The sequence below is a fragment of the Coccinella septempunctata genome, chromosome 6, assembly GCF_907165205.1.
Source record: "Coccinella septempunctata chromosome 6, icCocSept1.1, whole genome shotgun sequence".
Classification (NCBI taxonomy): domain Eukaryota; kingdom Metazoa; phylum Arthropoda; class Insecta; order Coleoptera; family Coccinellidae; genus Coccinella; species Coccinella septempunctata.
Window position 1 is genome coordinate 5,284,175 of NC_058194.1, and position 22,237 is coordinate 5,306,411.

Consider the following 22,237-nt stretch of genomic DNA (forward strand, 5'->3'; position numbering starts at 1 on the left):
CGTCTTCAACCTCCAGCCAAAGAAGATAATCAACAGAAACTCTCCTCAAGCTACTGATCACTTGTATTTTCCATATAAATAAATAGATTTGGAATGTCTTCAATCAGTTTGTATAAACGTCAATTACACGACTCTACAAAAAATTTTTTGTTCTTTGTCCTAACGTTTATACTAGGATTTTCTGGTTAATTATGCACCAAAACGAAAAGAAAATAACTTTTTTTGGTATAAAGTTTGCTTTTGTGATATTTATAGTATTAATAGTCGTTTTTCATTTTTTTCATAATTTTTAATAATTCAAAAAGATCGTCGGATGAGAGTGGGATGTTTACGTTTACAAGGTGCCGCTAGAGGGCACTCGAGTCATAAACAATGATCAGGTGTTGTTTACTAGCCCAGACAAACTTCAAATATCTTCAAAAAAGTGTAAATACGATGCTGATGCATTTTGTTTTATATGTGGTCAATTTATTATAATTCGTGACGTGAAATACGAATTAAAGACATCTCACGTTCTCTCTGAAGCCTTTGAAGCATATTTTGACTTTCCTGTTTGGAATCAAGACAAGCCATGGCGCTTCACATGTTGCTTGTTTTTATTGTAAATGCTATGGTTGAATCAGTCTCCTAAACACAGAAGCAAACTTTTTCATGCCATATATTTTTTTTTCGTCTAATTAGGATCTAAACTATCGAAATTTTATGCTTTGCAGTCAAAGTCAAATTTGGTGTTGACCCGTGTTATGTTCGTTACATATTTTCGACTTAATATTTTCCGAAGTGATTTGACATTGTGATGAAATACGTAATTGCTGAGAGTCTCACGTAGAACGGACTACGTAGCACTGATTCAAAACTCAAGAATGTTTTGACAAGCGTCTTAACCCAATATTTTTGTACCATACAGAGTGAAAGGTATCCAATTTCCATGGCCAATCCAGTGCTAAAATGAAAGTGAATGAAGTATAGAAGCTGAAAGTAAAACGTATATCTTTATTGATTCATTCGGGAAAAAGATTTATATGGAGTTCCTAATGTCGTGAATATAATGCCCAAAAATTAGACTACTATTTCATACCAGAACAAATTCGGTAAAATTGTCTTTTGAATTAATCTTATATGTCACGAAAAATTTCATTTTCATGCATCATTCATTTTGGGACCTATATGGTATTAAACTCCCCTATCGGACGAAGTATCGTAGACGTAAGCATATTTATTCAAAACTGTCCAAATTCATTTACACCGAGATCACGAACCTTATCAATCAATTATCAGCGTATGAAGTTCATTAATATTAGTATCGTTCTCGAACTATTTACAGGTTACAATATGTGAGAATGAATCGGAAGAGCAGCTGTATTCTATATATGAGTAGAATTCGAGCTATCTTACTTTCTGTCCTCCTAAAATCTGGCAACGTTGCGGGAGGTAAGAGCGCACAACTATTGAGAAATATATGCGGAGGTAGTAAGGTCTGATTCGTTTGAAGAAAAATTTTTCGATAAAAATCTTTTCCCCTCTTTAGGTACCCCTGTTATTTACCTTCCCCGCTACATATATAAACAAAAATTATTCCAATTATATAACTCCTTCACCCGGAGGTCAGGTCGCCCAATGAACTTAACGGAGGTAACAACGCACTACGGGTTCATATATATATATATATATATATATATATATATATATATATATATATATATATATATATATATATATATATATATATATATATATATATATATATGTTCTTCCACGACATCTTGAGAACGTTAGCAACCTTGAGGGACTGGTGGATATTGTGTATGCTGGAGCGGTCACCATATCTGAGATGAACGGAAATAAGGTAGGACCATCGCCTGAGGTCCGCATGAGGAAACAGCTCTCCATCCCACCATGGAAAGATCGCCTGCAAAAGAAGATATCTAATATGAGGAAGAAGATCGGAATCATGCATACTTACCTGAATACACCGAATCCATCTACGAAAGTAATTAGGGCAGTCAGGAGGATCGCATCGGAGTTCCACATCAGAAGAAGAGATCCCTCCTTCAGAGACAAGGTTCATCTCAGGTGTGACTGCCTGAAACAGAAAATAAAAGTTTTGGGAAGCCGAATACATCGCTATAACGAAAGGGTGAAGCGCTATGCGAGTAACAGACTTTTTTATACCAACCAAAAACAGTTTTTCAGAAGTTTGGAAGGAAACGAAGACACTGACTTGGCCCATCTTGAGGTGAAACAAGCCCATCAGTATTGGTCGAACATTTGGTCTGAAAAAACAACTCATGATGCAAAAGCATACTGGATTGATGAGGCGCGATCCAAGATACCGGGAGCTCGGATGCCTGACATAGTCATCGAAGTCGCGGATATAGTTGACGCTCTGAGAAGATCTAAGAACTGGGCAGCCCCGGGGGTTGATAAGATCCAGAATTATTGGTACAAGTATTTCACCTCTATTCACCAGCCCCTGCAACAGTTTTTCCGGAGCGCTTTGGCTGACCCTTCCATAATTCCGACATTTTTCACCAAAGGCATAACTCATTTGATATCTAAAGGGGATGATCCCGCTGACCCAAAAAACTATCGCCCGATCACGTGCCTCCCGACTGTTTATAAAATTTTCACTTCCATCCTAACTAAGTACACAAACGAACATCTTGGGCGACATGGTCTGATGGCACGCGAACAGAATGGATGCCGAGCGAGATCTAAAGGATGCAAAGAGCTGCTCGTCTCTGACTGCATCCTGACCAAACAGGCACGCAAAAGGCTCAGGAATATATCAGTCGCGTGGGTGGACTACCAAAAAGCCTTCGATTCGGTCCCCCACTCCTGGCTTCTGGAGGTATTAAGAATGCATGGGGTCGCTGAAAATATCATTAAGATTTTGAGTCATCTTATGAAGAGCTGGAGAACAACATTGCTGGTGAAAGATGGTAGTCATACGGAAGAATCGGAGATGGTTTATATTTATCGCGGAATCTTCCAGGGAGACAGCTTTAGCCCTTTATGGTTTTGTCTTGCCCTTAATCCCTTGAGCTTGCTCCTCAACAATACCAAATATGGATATGTTATAAACAAAAGAAGAAAAATTACCATCACACACTATCTCTATATGGACGACCTCAAGTTATACGCTGCAAACCAAGACGAGCTCAGAGGGCTGCTGGAGACAGTGAGAGCTTTCAGTGACTCGATTGGTATGAAAATGGGCACGGATAAGTGTGCAGTTCTTGAGGTGAGGAGGGGAAAGATACAGAATGCGGGGCAGGCGACAACTCTCATGACCAATCTCGCGATACCGAATCTGAACACCAATGATACGTACAAATACCTAGGAATTAGACAAGCGCTTGAGATTGATGTCTCCGCGATGAAGCGCTCATTTAAGGAGAAACTGCTTGGGCGAATAAACTTGCTTCTGAAATCAGGACTCAACTCGAAGTCCCTCTTTACCGCCATTAACATATGGGCGATGCCGTGTATGACTTATTCATTTGGCGTGTTGACCTGGTCGACGACCGAGCTTCGGGATCTGGATAGAGCTGTAAGATCTGCGCTCACCAGATGTGGAATCCACCACCCCCATTCGTCCACAATCAGACTCTACCTCCCACGCCACCAGGGAGGTAGGGGTTTACTCAATATCGAGGCCACTCACCGCAGAGATGTCGAAAGCTTGAGGAAGTATTTTTATAAAAACAACTCACCTCTTTCCCAGGCTTTGTGTGAGGCTGACGAAAACATCTCAGCACTCAATTTGGCCCAACGTGATCACCAACTGCCTCCCATAAAAACAACTGAGGAACTAATATCGGAATGGAAATCCAAGGCCCTCCATGGCAGGTACCCTAGCCACCTGGAAAATACTAACGTGAATAAGTTGGAAACAATGGAATACTTACGTGCGGGATACCTCTTCCCGGAAACGGAAGGTAGAATCATCGCAATCCAGGACCAGGTGATGCCTACTAGGATGTACCTGAAACATATAGCAAAGAAAGATATACCATCTGACCGATGCAGAAAATGTCTTCAAGCTCCCGAATCAATACAGCACATGACATCTTCGTGCTCAATTATGGCACCTAGGGAATATCTTGAGAGACACAACGCCATGGCTAAACTGTACCATCAGCAGATCGCACTCCGTTATGGACTGATTCAAGATGAGGTAGAGCAACATCTATACCTGCCTAAAACCCTTCTGGAAAATGATAAGTTCAAACTTTACTGGGATGCCACGATGATCACTTCCCAGGGTGTAGCTCATAATCGCCCAGATATAACGATTTTTGATAAAGAAAAGAATTTGTGCCTGATGCTCGATGTTACTATTCCAGCAGATGAGAACATCGCTAGAGCTTACACAGAAAAGCTGAGCAAATATGGAGATCTGGCGTTCCAATTGAAAGAGCTACACAAATTAAAATCTGTCAGCGTACTCCCTCTGATAATATCAACGAATGGGTTGGTTGAGAAACACCTGGTCGAGAACACCGAGCGACTTGGATTGAACAAGAAACTGGTTTCACATGCGCAGAAGCAGGTCATCCTTCAAACCGTACGGATAGTGAGGAAGTTCCTGCAGAGTTCATAGCGAGTTGCTGGCTGCCTTGGCGATTCGTCCGGCAGGTAGTGAATGGATCTCCCGAAACTAAACGGTGAAGAAAAAAAAAAAAAAAAATATATATATATATATATATATATATATATATATATATATATATATATATATATATATATATATATATATATATATATATATATATATATATATATATATATATGTATGCGTTGCGGTCACTTCGAGGAACAAGTGGTCACTTTGGGGAATTCCTCGAAGTGCCACATATATACAGATCACGTTGCGTGTACTTCGGGGAACTATCGTGTATGCTCAGGTCAGTTTGAGGAACTTCTTCTAGCGTGCAGTTTGGGGAACTTTCAAGTACAAAACGGTTAGTTTGAGGAACTAAAGAAATTGCACCTAGAGGTCATTTCGAGGAACAATGGATATTAACTATTAAAATTATATAAATTATCGGCATTGTTGTAATAATGTTTCGAATTGAACATTTGAAAAAGCTTAGGTATATTCAAGGACACTGGTGAAAATGGAGATGGGTATTCAATACAAATTTTCGTACATAAAAAAACCAAACAATGAAATTTTTTACCACATTTACTTACACCTCTAGGGAGTAAACTATTGAGATTTGTCAAATTTCGATATCTGAAAAAGTGTTCATAAAATCAACTGCAAATTCGAGTTATAATAAGCAACACCTATCATAGTTGAATATTTGATAGTGCGAAAGCTGTGAGGGATCCACTTCAAATTCTAAAGTTATATGAAAAAACCTGTTGTTTTTTCACTCCTCTGTTCACGGCATTTACTTAGGACTTGAGAGGTTTCGGAGCAGATATTTTTCAAAGTTGAAAATTCGACACAGCAGAAAATATGTTATATCAAATTTTAAGCATTTACAGGTGTCAATTCAGAATTTTTGGTCTGCTAGTGAATGGGTCAACGAAAGTTTCTTTGCTGCAGTCTCTTGATATAACTTCTGAATTTGAAAGTAATTTTTTGAGACATGGAGTGCCAAATGAATGCAGTTTTTCCTGTTGCGGTTTCTTGATATACCTATATCCTCGGAATTTTAAATGATTTACGTTTTGAGTTATCGAATATTTCGCATTGACAGGCGTCAACAATCGGCCCCCAAGTGAATACAGTGAACGGAAAGTTTTTCTGTTGAGGTTCATTGATAAAACTTTTGAATTCGGAATTTGGTTATTTTGGAATTTAGAATTGACAGATGTCAATCTTCGGCCCCCAATTGAATGCGGATAAGTGGAAGTTTTTTCTACAACCGTTCTTGATATAACTTTTGAATCCCATAGTAATATATAATAATAATATTAATAAGTCGAATGTTGAATACAAAAAAGTATTACTATTGATTTAACAATTGAAAAAATTGAAAGTTTTTTCTTGAAATCTAGGAGGAGACGATTTCAATAAAAAAGGCATAATCTCATCAAATTACGCTAGTATTGAAGGATTTCAAAATTTCATGGCAATCGTCCGTAACGGAAAGATAATACGTATAAGTAACTTCAGAATGGAATATCATATATGTTTTTCCAATTTTCCATTATAAATCTAGAACAAAAGAAAATATTAGGATTCAGAGCTATGTGGAACATTGAAAAAAAGTGCTCCCGAGTCCCAAGCACAGAGCACCGATTTTTCGCAATAATTACTGAGCACTCTGTGAGAATAATTCGATGTTGCGAGCACAAAGCAGTAAGCTCTTGTCTGAGAAAACTGTGGGAAATAAGATTTGTCATTACAAAATCTGTATCCGATCGAAAAAAACCCTTCTATTTCTTCGAAACGATAAGTTTTTCGTTCTACTCTACAGCAGTTTGACGATTTCATAATTTGGAAAATAATTGTTTCACGAATGCAAATATGTATTCTACGAAGGCGTAAAAGAGAGCCACATAATATTTCAGAAATAATTCCGACTTTAAGTAGGAATTTTATTCAGTTCCGAACTTTGTTCTATGACGGTATGAACCATATCCTGCAATATAAACTGCTTTTTCAACGAATTCATATTCATATAAAACTGGTGTTGGCATATTTAGTATAAATTGACGATTATGTATTTTTGAAATATTATACAGGGTGTTCCAAACTGAGTCGTTACTCCGTTAATATTGATGCTACGAATTCGGATAAATTGGCAATTTAGTAGCATTTTTAAACGCCTTCTCGATGCCAAAAAAAAATGGACAGTCATGTTTTCGAAATACAAATTTTTTTTCAATGGAACATCCTTTATTTTATCATGCAATTCGATTCGTAATAACATTCTCAACAACAAAGCTCTTATCACATTTCCTCCTGTTGAAGTTGAAAATGAGCGACTTATGTGAAATTATTTATTTTATTCACTAGTGCAAAAATTTCTTTGTTTGGACTTATAAATCTCATAATTGTTCAAAGATAAAGACCCAATTTTGGTACTTATACCAATAACAATATTTTTCCGGTGTGAGGAGCTTTGTTGTTGAGAATGTTATTACGACTCGAAATGAAGGGTGTTTCATGTTCCATTCAAGAAAATATCATTTTATGAAATATTTCGATAACGTGACTGACAATGTTTTTTTTGGCATCGAGAGACCATTAAATGCTACTAGCTTGCCCATTTAACCGAATTCGTAGCATCAAAATAACCGGAGTTGGCAATAAGACCGACTTAATTTGTGCACCCTCTATATGGCGCTTCTACGTTTTCGAAGAATGGCCTAGCCATATTTTTGATGCAGCATGAAGTTAGCGAAAATGTTTGAAATTTTCAACTTCAATAGGCCATCAATTAGGACCCAATTCGTCCTTTTGCAGTAAGTTCCATATCATCATAATCATCATCATAATTTTTGAATTATTCACGATTTTCTTTATTTGATACATCTCTTCATTTATGAAAACCATCGAGTTCCTTGGCATAGATTTTAAACAGCTCCCTACACCCAACGGTCTACATCGCGCAACGTTGGAAGCGGCTTTTCAAAGCAAGCGCAGTTATGTCGTAAAACACATGCGTCAAGATTGCGGATCTTTTTATTCAAGAGAAAGTTCGCAGGTGGTCATCTGAAGATATTCAAATGCCTTATTTTTCCTAGGGATTCTCTAGATTTGGATACTGACAGAATTGAATTGGGTTTTCACAAAATGCATATTTGTTTCATGCTGTAAGCAATCATATCAAAAGCAGAATTGAATATTGAATTATGATTACATTCAACGTAAAAATACATGAATAAATATTCATAAATATACCTGTTGGGTCATATCGAAATATTCATATTCTTGGGTTATACAGGCTGTTCCGCAATGGTTGATTAAATTTTTTCAGACAAGTAATCAAAATGTATGCTGACATTTTTCACGTTGGGTTTCTCGATATTTTCGATGAATTTTTTGGAATTTACGATGAAATATCTAAATTTGACCATTTTGGTAGGAATTTTTTGGACGTTTGTTTTGCAAATATGTATCGGAAATTGGAACATATTATTAGGTGAAGAGTGTTTCAAGATTGTATCTACCGGTACCCATAACGAACATCGTGTAGGTACGTGGAAAAATTGCGTAAAGGAATACTTTAGGTTTCTTTGCAGGTTTTCCGCAAATTTATCGATTTCGGAAATTGTTTTAAAACACGTTCATTAGTTCGGAACGACTGAAAGGGGTTCGAAAGTAAGCTCGTTCATCGAACTTGAAACCAGAGGTAATGGTTCCATGTTCCATAGGTACTTCTCTGTTAGTGGAAAAAAGCTATTTTTATAATTTCAAATTGGATATCCAATTATTCAACGCTTTCATCCAGGTGTGAGTGTTCGTGTGACTCGAGCTCGGTATGAGATTGTAGAAACCATCTTTTCGTTCCTTATCGATGATAGTGAAAATCGAGAGAAACATCGTATTGCGTCCGAATATAAACCTATTCTATTCCGTACAGGCTGTCCCAAATTCGATGTTTCAATTTTTTGAATGCAATTACATACTGGGGTTGACATCTTTGAATTGGAAAAAATTGCGGATATCGAAAATAGGTATATCTACACAAGGTGTCCCACGACGAATAAGGAATATCTAGGAACTCGATAGTAGTAGAGAATTACATATTGTAATATTGGTGTTGTGAATTAAAGCAGTTCTTGATATCATGTTACACAATGAGCTTTGGAATTTCTATGTTGCTTCCCAGAAAACGATTCCATAAAATTATAACATTTCGTGATCTAAAACGATTAATTTGAGAACTACAGGCACTTCTATACCGGGTAGCCCACCCCATTCGCGGCGCTCATTTTGAGGAAGTAAATGAAGATATTTTGAAAATTCTTTCATGTGGTGTGTGTAGGTGGTCCCAAAGCACAATTTAAAATTATTGTCATAATTACAGGGTGTTCGAAAACAAAGATATAGACCAAAGTAGCCCTTGTTTAAATGTAACACCCTATATTTGACCTCAAAAATGGAATGGTAAGCTCAAGTTATGATGAGTTTCTTCATATTACATTATACCTTATAAGCACCCTTTACGAGATAATGGCGAAAAATCGAAAATATGGAGTTTTTTTTTAATAGCAATTAATGAAGAAACTTGTTAAGCCAGCGATACAGACAGAATATTTTCGAGTAGACAAGTAAGCTACTCCTACATATAAAAGAAAATTTCAACTCTGGAAATTCTGGAATATACAGAGTGATCATAATTAATTTCGGTAATAGTATTTATTGTCCTTTGACGTGATTCTGTATTATTTCAATTCTTCTTCATTTTGAAACCCCAGCACATATACTGAGTGTTCGTAAAAAAGTGTTTAAAAGTATGCAAGGTCGAGCTGTAAATTTTTTTGAAATAACATATTGAATTTATATACAAATGATGTAAACCATCTTGGAAAATATAATCCGTAAGTATATTTGCTTCATAAAACACATAAAATTTATTCTTCAACAATGAAAAAGTACTATCATAAGAGATGTTCAAAATGGTGTTCTTCCATCTCGAAACATTTTCTAGCTCTTGAAATCAGATTATTTATTGCTCTTCTTATCATATCGGGATTTTGTTGAACTTCTGCACAGGCTTCTTCTATCCTCTGCAGCAAATGCTCCCGTGAAGTTAGAAGTGTCTGTCACTTTTTCACGCACACTTAGTAGGAACTGAGGGTTTAAATGAAAAAAAGTTGAACAGAATTTTAAAAATTTTTAATTCTCGACCCAAGACAAAGTATAATATCACCAAAGGAATAATAACAGGACCGCATTTCGAATAAATGACATGAAACATGAATTCGTTCGGTTCCTTCATTGTTGTTTTATGATAAAAAATAAAAAAGTTTTTCGGAAGAATAAATTTTAATAGTTATGTGTGTTATGAAGTAAATACACTTACGGATTACATTTTTCAAGAAGGTTTACATCATTTGTATCTAAATTCAATATGTCATTTCAAAAGAATTCACATCTCGACTTGACATACTTTTAAACACTTTTTTACGAACACTCAGTATGTGCTGAGGGTTTAAAATGAAGAAGATTTGAACAGAATTTAAAATAATTCAGAATCTCAGCATAGGACAATGAAAATTATCACCGAAGTAATAAAAACAGGACCGCATTTCGAAAAAATAAAATATAAATATGAATTCGACCGATTCCTATTCCCTTGTGACAAGTGTGCCATGCAAAGTGAAAACTGAATTCCTTAGAATGGGTTATGTAGTTTTTCATGGTCATAACTAAATTTCTGTAAGGGATGTGAAAAATATAGATTTTGGAGCTTGAATGAAAAATCAGGATATTCTGAGTACTGCCCTGAAAATATTAATATTCCATAAACCGTTTGGAAGAGCTTTCTGAACTGAACAAACCCATAATGTTTTATCGAAATTGGACCTTGCATTCCAGAGTTATGGCTATCGCAAATTTAGGCCAATGTTCATGAATCACCCCGTATCTTCGAAACTAATAGCCTTAGGATACAAAACATGCAAGTTTCCTGAAAGGCCTGGATGACCTGCATTCACCATTGAGCTATGACCAACGACTCATGAAACACCCTGTATATCTCGTTGAACGTAAAAATGAATTTCGAAACTATTTTCATAAAATGTTACTACGTCTGAACGTGATAGTTTCTGAACAATTTTCGATTTTTAATTCAAAACAAATAAACTATTTTCGCATAATCTTGTAAATGGTCCTTCTAAGGTACAAAAAGTGATCTGAAGAGAATTATCATAATTTGAGCTTGCCATTTAATTTTTGAGTTCAAATACAGAGTGTTACATTAAAAAAAGTGCAACTTTGGTCTATATCTTTGTTCTCGAAGACCCTGTATATATCCCTGTATATGGCAATAATTTTAAATTGTGCTCTTGAACACCCTATACACACCACAAGAAAAAATTTTCAAAATATCTTTATTTACTCCCTCAAAATGAGCGCCGCGTCTGGGTTGGGCCACCCGGTATAACTTTGAAGGTTTTTTGACTACGTTTTCCATATGAATAATTGTTGAAATATTGTCTTGCATTACTCATCACCGCGAAAATTTAGGACTGTTCTAATAATGCAGGGTGGCCCTAAATTTTAATAATTTGGTAAATGCCCGTTTCAAACGTTTGTCATAATCTTCTTGAACAAAGTATATTCAAGTATCTACCTGTAGATATCGATTGAAAATTGAATCTGGGACGATTCTCCATTTTCTGAAACTTTTTAGGGTTTTCAGTCAAAATCTCCGAAACAAAATGAGAAAAAAATCGAAATATCGGATTTGCTCTTATACATAATTATAAGTTATAGTTCCTTTTTTCAGATCATTGTCAGGCAACAATTTTTCTGCATAATTAACTCCTCAATTTTTTTAATTGATTTTGTTCCAGAGATTGGGAATGAGAACCTTAAAAAGTTTCAGAAAATATCTACCTGTAGTTTTTAAATTCGTTCGTTTTAGACCGCAAGTACTGGATTGTTAAAATCGTGTACTCAGAAGGAACATAGAAATGCTAAAATGAACATTTTGTCCCCTTATTGATTTTGAATATGATGTCTCGTGACTGACAACAAAAGACTCATAGTAACCATAATATCAGAAAGAGCTGCACCACTTGCACTTTATTGAAAAAATGTATTCAAAATTATTCCGCTATTTATATGAAGCCAGAGTTCAGGAGAAGAGTTTATTCGATTTATAAATCTGACATCTCTTTTTTTTTTTATAAACTGTCCCTCCAGAGGAACAAATGAATATACAATATACATATTGAAAACCGATGTCACTATAGAGGGACAAACAGAGTCATAGTTAGTTTGAAACCCCAAAACTACAATTCTCTTCTACTCTCGATTTTTGCAATATTCCCTACCTTCACCGTCGTGGGACAGCCTGTATATTTGTTTACTGTTTTCGTCTGAACGTAACGAAATCTCATGACTTCAATTTCATAGATATTAATAAGGTGCGGAAAGAAATTGAAAAATGAAGGAATTTTTTCGAAAACTATGAATGATACTTCCCGAAAGGAATCACACCAGCAGAAAATTGTTCATTGGGTTGAAAAATAATTTACGAAGTGGCTCTTCTAGTAAAGGTGAATACTAGACTAATTTTCGAGAGCCCATCATTGGTCAACGAATTTGGGACAGCCTGTACTTTTGTCGGCTGCATGAAAACATTCCATGCCATCTGGAAAAGATTTGAACACGTGCTTCAATCGACCATGCGATCGATACACACTACGCAGCTGTAAATTCTCAACGTTGCCGCTGCTATCCAGAAATCATGTTTTATCGGACAGCAACCTTGGCATTAACTTATTACTGCAGTAAATATAATCTCAATCGCATATTGTGATCATTTACAAATTTGAAACTTTGCTTTGTAGTTCAAAATCTGAAAGAAGAAACAATGGTGATTTAGTCATTTAAAAACAAATCTACTCGCGAGATTGAACCGTTTTATTTTGATAAGATTATTGATGCGTTGTCTGTATAAGACATAAGAATATTTTTTTAAATGTCTTTGGAACAAAATCGATAGCACATTTCACAAAAAACAAGTTTTAGAAAATCAAAAAAAATGCTAGGCCAAGTTCACAAACAGGGTGTTCCTAAATTGAACGTACAAACGAAAAGGGGAGATTCCTTAAGTGAGTTTAAGAAAAAAAAGTCCCATAAACATGGGGTCGCAAACTTTTCGTTTTCGAGATATGGAGCGTTGAAGTTTGAATTTTTTTCAAGTTTTTTTCTCATAGTATCTACACTTCACAAGATATTCAACTGAAATTTGGCATAGATATTACATTTTAGAGTTCTCACCACGTGACATTACAATTTCGATAGAAGATCTACAGGGTGATATTTTTTCTGGAACACTGCCACCTGTTCTTCTGCAGAACTTTTTTTTGGTGAGCAACTGTTAATTTGAAAAAATGTAAAAAGAAGCTTTGTTCTTATACTAAACTTTTCGGTCTCTTGTAGTTTTGTCGTATCTACCAACGATTTCGAGAAAAAAAATTTTGAACGATTCTCTCGAAATCCTCGTGAAAATCCAAATTATGATGGGAAGGCCATTTTGTGAGCTGTGGTGAATGAATTCAGTGTCAGTTTTTATGGAAATTTTCCTGATCTGTAGCGATGATTCATAAAGATTCCATAAACTCGTATAATCAACACAAACTTCAACACTCTGTATCTCGAAAACGAAACGTTTGCGACCCCATGTTTATGGGACTTTTTTTCTTAAACTCACTCCCCTTTTCGTTTGTACGTTCAATTTAGGAACACCCTGTATATCCATGACGGCTCATTTCATCATATTGTTTGAAGCAACACGCAACGCTTTTTTCAATCGAGAATGTGCTTGACCTGTAAGGTACGTTCGGAAGTTCTGGAAAAAAAGTGGTGGTTGGCAAGATGCAACATATATCGATCAAATTCTATCAGTCATTATTCGAAGTTTCATGAAAAAATCACCTTAGAAGGCTGTTAGGAAACTGAGGTTACAATGCAAGGCTGAAATAACAATTCGTTGTAATTTCATTTATAAATTCATAGATAGCAAAAAAATAAGTACCCAAGTAAAACTGAGCGTATGTATTGTTTCCACATACAACTTTATATCGAAATGTGTTTAAAAAATTGGCCACCACAAAACTTCAAAAAAATTATATTATTATGGTTCTATTTCCGCTTGAACCATCAACATATTTATATTCTCCTAGTTCCTGGATCCCAACCTTGTTAAAAATCAGTATTTGGGACCAATTTATTATTATCATAGACATACTTCCATTAGTTTTTCAATAAAATTGGGATCCAGTATTTCGGAGAATAAAGAATAGTTGATGTTTTTATGAAAAAACTCTGAAAGGAACATTTGGAGAAGACAATCTGATTGTTTTTCAATTTCCTGCTATCTCATCAATGAACATTTAGATCTGATTCAAGTCAAAAAGTTACATGCGAAAATCGAAATACCTTTGTAGTGCTTGTTTTTTCTAGTCTACTCATTTTTTCCTGATCTTTCCAATTGCGTTAATAGAATTTCGAAATGTTGATAGATATGGTTTTGTTTCGACTCGAAACCTACTCATTAATTTCTTTACAGTCGAACCGGGAATAGGACGTTATTATTTTGTAGACTCAACTGTGGACAAAGAATCTACGGACCAAATATTAGGAAAATATCTATGGTGGTCCATAAGTTATGATTAATTAAATGAATGGGGAAAATCAATAAATAAGAAAGGACGATGGACCTATAAAATTAGGTTATTTAGAAAAACCAAGGTCCACGGTGCTATTTAGTCTGTTCCAATGCGCATTCCTCAATGAATCGTCCTGTATATTCTGCATTTCTCAATCAATTCAATGATAATTTCCTGTAAAATTTGATATCACTAGATCTGTAGAGTTCATACGAAATCAGCATCTACGTCTTCCGATGCGGTAGGGTTCTCATCTGTGTGACCATAAACTCTGTGATCCGGGGTTACTTGGGGATATCTCCAGTTCCAGATTTCCCGTTTACAGTGTTTACGCAGAGTTTGTTCATACATACTCGTTGATTAATGTTTGTTTTGAGCAAGAAGTATGTCGATCGAACAGTAAAAGTTAAAAGGATTTCATCATGATACAAAATACTGTTATATTTTTTTTGATTTTGACATATAAAGTGACATCTTTTTAAAACTTGAGCAGCGATCGAAGCGAATGCTTTTGCCAGCTGTATGCTGGATGCACAAATAATGATTGCATTTTTGAAATAATAGAACCCTAACGAAAAACCAAGTATGACTAAGTTTTTGGCATTTTTCACGGAAATTCCGAGGTTTCTAAGAAATAATGATGAGACGACTGAATATCTGGCTTTCAGATTTACGTATAACGACATTAATTATATAATTTTTTAAATAATGGACGGACCGACCTCCTTTTTATGGCACGGGTAAACCAGTATCCAATATCTGAACATTTCAATTCCATTTATTTTCACAAAACAAATGAAAAATATGATATCTCGGTTATATAGTTTGCCTTTCTGAATGACTTCAATCATAATTTTCTGTACAATGGGATCCATGTGCTTCATTTCGAATTCAGAAGCTGAACCTGTTCGTCGCATTCATGATTGTTGACATCTGTCAATGCAAAAAATTCGATATCTCGGAAGATGAACATAACATTAATTTCAAATTCGACAGTGATTCAAGAAATCCAAGCAGAAAGAACTTCTCTTTACAGTATCAACTTTGGGGCCGCGCGTTGACACCTGTCTTATGTAAAAAATTTGATTGCTCAAAAAAACTGGGATTCATTTCAAATACGAGAGTGACATCACGAAACACCGATAGAAACAACTGCCTTCCTTCAGTATAAAAATGGAGGGCCGATAATTGATACCTGTCAATGTTTAAAATTCGATATTTCAAAAAATGAACATGATATTCATTTCAAATTCAAAAGTTATATCAAGAAACAGCAGAGAAAAATTCGGTTCACTGCATTCACTTAGAAGTCGAGGTTATCTCTTGTAAAAGTTACAATATGGAAATCACAAAAGCTGATATGGGATTATCATAATGAAATTTTGAATGTGGCTTGGATAAGCCCAATGGCCCAGATTTCCAGAAGACACAAAAATTTCAGAGGACATCAGGAATCCAATAGAAGATAATACTTTATCGCTCTTCAAGAATCTTGGAACAGCGATAACAAGGTTAGAGAAAATCGCGATCCACTGAAAAACAATACAGCAGAGCCCTTCAAGAAACTTTTCAGATCTACATAAAATCCAGGGAAAATCTAAGAACCTCAATAGTGCAGCGCCGTGAATAAATTTTTCAGAGTCTGGGATGCCCCCCCAAAAAAATGGAAAAAACAACAATTATTATTATCATTACATCCATAATATTATATACCGGTAGGTATATACAGAAAAAACTTTTCACAAAATTGAAAAAAACGACCATTTTTAGGTACCATTACATCCATGATAGTATATACCGGTATATACAGAATAAACTTTAATCTCCTCCTTTGTGGAAATTCCACTATATCACCAACTATGTAACTGCTTATTTTAAGCACCGTGCAACGTAAAGCTGTGCGATTTTACAGCCAATACGGTGAAATCTGTGAATTGAATCGCACGGCGAATAACCAATAAGATTGGCTCATAGTAGTTACCACGAAAACGAATAGCATCCATAATATTTTGACGTTTCGTAATTGTATCTCAAATGGTTACCAGTTTTTGGATTTGACAAGATCATTTGAAGATAAATCCCTTACAACAAAATTGTTGTCAAAAATGTCCAGTAGCAGCGAAGATGAATTGTGCACACCACCCGATGTAGTGGAGAGGGCGAAAAATGCTTCAATTAATTTATTACCCGCAAAATCCCGTGAAAGATAGGAAACAGTTTATCAAAAACTCATATATTGGAAGCAGAAACACAAAATCTTCATTTTCGGAAAATGGTATGGTAGCATATTTTGATTTCTTCAAAACAATGAAGCTATCGTCAGTTTGGTCAATTTATTCAATGCTAAGGTCAACAATCATCATAAACCATGATAACATTAATATTGCGACTTATCCTAAATTGTTGGCTTTACTAAAAAGAAGATCAGATGTGTTTCTCTAAAACGCTCCAGATAGCAGATATTTGCTTACGAAGGTAGATATACACGAATTATATAAATAAACAGTCAAATATTGATACTTTTTGATTCCAGATAGTTTTAATTATCGGTATTAGTGTTGCTTGTAGAAAGCAGGTGTTACGGAACTTGAAGCCTTAAGACGTACCTACAGGGTACGGAAAAATGTCTGATAATTCATATTGAAGATTCAAAAACCAAAACGCAAAGTTCATTTGCCGTTTACGAGTCCTTTCATCCGGTTTGTAAAAACTACATCGATCTACGTCCGGCAGAACAGCATATTCAGACTCTGCCATGTAACATGCCAAAAAAAGTGGCAGAATATCTGTGCTTAGAGAATCCCAAGCAATACAAAGGCCATTGCTTCAGTTAGGCGTTCTTCTGCCACAAGTCTAGTAGATGCTGGTAGCGATATGATAGCATTGAAGAGACAGCGGTTGGCGGTCATCAGCAGTGTCCTAGTGTTATTTAGACAATTCTATGAAAAACATGACTGCCACCTCATCAAAAATTACAAGTGAAAACAATGATATTATTTTTGTAAAAACAAAAAATCAGACAACCAACCCGCCCTCTCTTGTTATTTATAATTGCACAGTATCAATTAATAATAATTACTACAATTAAAATGTGAACTAAACTATAGGTACTTATTATATATATATAGTTGTATGATGTTTTGTAGTTATTCAATTGATTGATTAAAGATATATTCAATTAATGGAATTTGGAATGGAATGGAAGTTTCATGAGAATGAATGCGTTCGTAGAAAGAGTATAGTACACAACTCGAGTTGTATGGCTACTAATATGCTCCTTACAACACTTGTTATGTAATAAACCTACTATTTAACTTTTTGGTCGGCAACACAATTGAAATCAAGGACCTTCAGAAAAAAATTTCAAAACAAAAAACTACTTAAACAATAATTCGGTGCCCTTGAAATAACTCCCTGGATATTGAAACAACCCCATGCAGAGGAATTTCAGGACAAATCAACTAGGGAATAATATACCCAACAGCCTCCGTGATTAGAATTGATCATCAGACTTTTAACTGAATTTCAAAAGATGATTTCGATGGATAATAATCCATTTTACTATAATACTCGCCTAAAAATTGGTATACTGAAATCTGTTAAACACACTTTTTGAACTTTCAGTTGCAATATTTCATTTAGTTAGACATTCATTGATATTATGTACTTCAAATACATGAATATTACAAGTTTCAGTGATTTTCGTCTGTTCCTCGAAATAACCATTATATCCATAAAAGTATATACCGGTATATACCGTATAAACTTTTCAGTTCCCCAAAGTGCACGCAAGGTATATATATATATATATATATATATATATATATATATATATATATATATATATATATATATATATATATATATATATTTATCCAGCATACTATGTTGCGTCCATACATTGTCTTTGGGCCATACACTATTGCGTCCTGAATAATACTGCGTCTGATGAATGAAATCTATAGTTGTTCCAAAGATAGCTCTCGACGTCCTTCACGATTTGCGACCACCCCTGTCGTTGAATCCCTCGAAATACCAGAGAAAACTTTGAAAAACAATGCTGCGTCCGGTATACGGACGCAGTATTATTCAGGACGCAATATATATATATATATATATATATATATATATATATATATATATATATATATATAGAGGGAAATATTTGTCGGTTATGTAAGTAGAGTCTTGGTATTGTCGCTTTCCCAATAAATACCAAAACTCTATATATATATATATATATATATGATTTCTATGGTTTCACCCCCCTGGTCGTCATCGAAGGTGCACGATCCCCGTAAACAGCTACCAGAGACAAGAGAAAACCGATCTTCGAACACAGAACACACCCATTGACTTACTTTATGTCTTTGAATTCCTCGCACGCTTTCCCTTCCAAATAAAGGAATCGAATCACTGAACGATATTGCTCTTTATCCATTTTTCAAAATATCAGGAAGTTGTTTACTATGAAATGTCGGTAAATCAAAACCACTCGATGAATTGATACGAAATTTTGACAGATGTCGTTTGAAGGGTGGTACTAAAAGATAGTGTACATATTTTTTACCTACAGTTCCCTCTGTTACCAAACACGGGTACTTATCAATCCATCCTCGTACACTGGATTATCATCAATAGTTCGAATATGATGCTTGATTTTATTTGTGAAATTTATAGGTTGTCCTGGTTACTGTAAAACGGATTTGTTACTTTGCAGAATTTTTGTCAATTGATTTTTCAAGTTTCCATTCAAATGACTTAAGTCTATAGGCAGATTTTCACGGGGTTTTACTTGTTGTAGATGGAGTTCGTGGTGAACAATTCCATTGATTAATATTCTGTTTTTTAAATCTAAATTAATTTGTAGGTCTTTCATCAAATTATATCCTATCACACCATCGTATTGGGGATGAAATTCATAGACAACAAATGGGTGGGTTGTATCATAACCGAAATATTTTATAGGAAAAAGCATTATTTTATTATTACAGATTCTTTACCTGTAGCTGTTGTGAAATATGTATTTTCTTTATAAATCGAATCAGGAAAATAGTTGTATGCAATCATTGGATCTATAATAGAAATCGAACTACCGGAATCTACTAGTAACTTACAAGGTGGATTTTCTAACTTGATATAAGGAAGACTTGCAATTCTTTCGTCGTTAAAATTTAGGTCATGTGTGATTGATAAGCAGTTTCCTGAAAATTTTCATCTTCTATTTCGCTACATTGATTCTCTTCCGAATTACTGAAATGAACGTATTCATAATCTAGATCGCAATTTTCATTCGTTTGTTCATTTAGCAAAAATTCATTTTGTTCTTCTGTATTAGCTATAATTCTTCCGATACAAAAAATACAAGAAGGAGTACTGTACAGTGTACGCAGTTCAAGCGCCTAACGAGGCGCATCGGAAGAATGAAAATTTAATGGAAACAACAATTACGAAGGAATTGTAGTTCCAATAATGTGAGAGATGTGAAGATGAGTTGAAATATAATTACCATTTCAAGAAGGGGTATGTGAACAAGAAATGTATTGTGTTGAATAAACATTCATTTTTCTATTTCTTATAAATTTATCTCAATGCTTGTGATTTTAGTGAACATTGGATTTTTAAAGGTTTTTATTGGATGGAGTCGTATAATTCGTATTAAACATTCACATACATCTATTTTTGAAAGAGTAATTCCGATATTAGTCTTTATTTTAGGTCGTGAACCCACGGAGGCAACTTATGTAGTAAACCAGTCTTCAACAGCCTTATTGGTGAGATAGGCGTCAATGTTGAGTTTTATGGCGATCTCACCAATCATGTAGAAGACTAGTTTGCGACATAAGTTGCTTCCGTGAGAGCACGGCATTGAATCATCAAATAAAATAATTCGAATTTCGCGCCAAAGCACTTATTTGAATTTCGCGCTAAATTCGATTTTTTGTATCGATAAGTTGGGTCTCTGTAATTAGTAGTTCGAATCGCACCGTTTAGATGGCGACGGAAAACAGCGTTCATCACCATATTAGGGAAGTGTCGTATCTATATGATTCTGTTATCTGTGGTCCCTTGCTCTGAAATAATTTTCTCTATACTTCATTCACTTTTATTTTAGCAGTCGGTTGGCCATGGAAATTTGACACATTTCACTCTGTATAGTACGAAAATGTGGGGTTATGAAGCTTGTCAAAACATTTTTGGGTTTTAAATCAACGCTATGTTGCCGTTCTACGTAAAAGTTTCTGTTATTACGTATTTTATCACAATGTCGAATCTCTTCGGAAAATATGTGACGAACATAATTGAACTTTATACAAACTGATTGAAGGCATACCAAATGCAGTTATTCGCATGGAAATTACAAGAGATCAGTATAATATCATAATATGCACTAGCTTGAGGAGAGTTAATGTTCGTTATCTTCTTTGGCTTACATCATTTGTAGATTTCAAAAATATTAACTCGAAGATGAAATGCATATGATGCAGTGGTTGGGAATGGGTATCTCCCGAAGGAATTAACAGATAATTACAAGAATGTTAAATTCTTCAACAAAAATCATCTTGCATCAATATAAGTAAAAGGAATTGAAGGAAGTTTCAAGTTAAGATGAACTTCACCTTTGAACAAAAATTTCATATGAATAAACAAGTAACAGGGCAGCTTGCGCCTATATGTGGCTATTCATCCTAATACATTGATGTAATAATAATAATTATAGGTATTTATTAGTACCTTAAGACATTTACATTGTATAGGACAAGTCAAATGAAGAATAGAAAAATCCATTTTAGGGAACTTATTCTCCGATGACATTTATCGAAAATCCTGTGGTAAACTTTTCGCATTAATTCACTCAAACATCAAATTCTCAAATGCCACCACTTTTTTGGGTCTCCCAATAGAAGGAAATTCTTTGTCATCCTCTTCATTCACAATCTTTCTGATTGTGGAAATATTCAGCTGAAATATAAGCAGTATAGATTCAGATGAAACATTATATAACTTCTCTTACATTGAATATGTTCGCTACCGTCTGACGTATTGTGGATTTTAGAATAACAGGGTATAACTATTTGAATGAGCGGACCTAAATTCTAAATAGCACTTCCTGAAACCCTGTCTCTTTTTTCAATCACTTTCGGCATTTTCGTAATAAAATTGTTATTAGTTGTGGCAACGGCGTTATGACATCAACGGCATTTCATGAGTGCCAACCTTACTTCGTTCTAGTTACAAAAACTTGAGAAAATTATTTCATGGCCAACCGACTGTTAAAATAAATTTGAATGAAGTATAGGTTGATAGTTTGGTTTAGGTTGTCGTATACTTGATGATTCATTTGATCGTTTTTGTGGCAAAATTGTCGTTCTTATGGACATCGGTTCTGGTTTATCATTAGGTGAGGTTTATAATGAGTTGAATAGTTTTTATGCACTCATTTCTCTTTTCGTTGATTCATCTGAAAGTTGAAAAAAACGGATACATACTCGATGAATTTAATATTCATTAACTTTTGCCTCACATAAAATTCTTCTCAAAATTTGTACAACAATTTGAAATAAATCATCATTCGAATTCATTCAATCATTCAACGTCGAATATGAAAACAACCTAACCAATATTTTCATTGTCATTTTCGAACTTCTAATTCGCGCATGCGTACAAGTGGATTCCTCCCAACGATTTGGCGTCATTTTTTGTCGTAGTCTAGAACGCTTGTTATCAATATTGGTATAATAGATATATGGTATCATACGATGGAGTACGACCATAGAAATCATCGATAACCTGAATAAAGTTTTCTTTTCCGACGAAGCCTGGTTTCATCTTTCTGGATATGTCAACTCCCAAAATATGAGAATGTGAAGCAGTCAAAAACCGAAAAATTTTTACATTGAGACACCACTTCGTTCTCAAA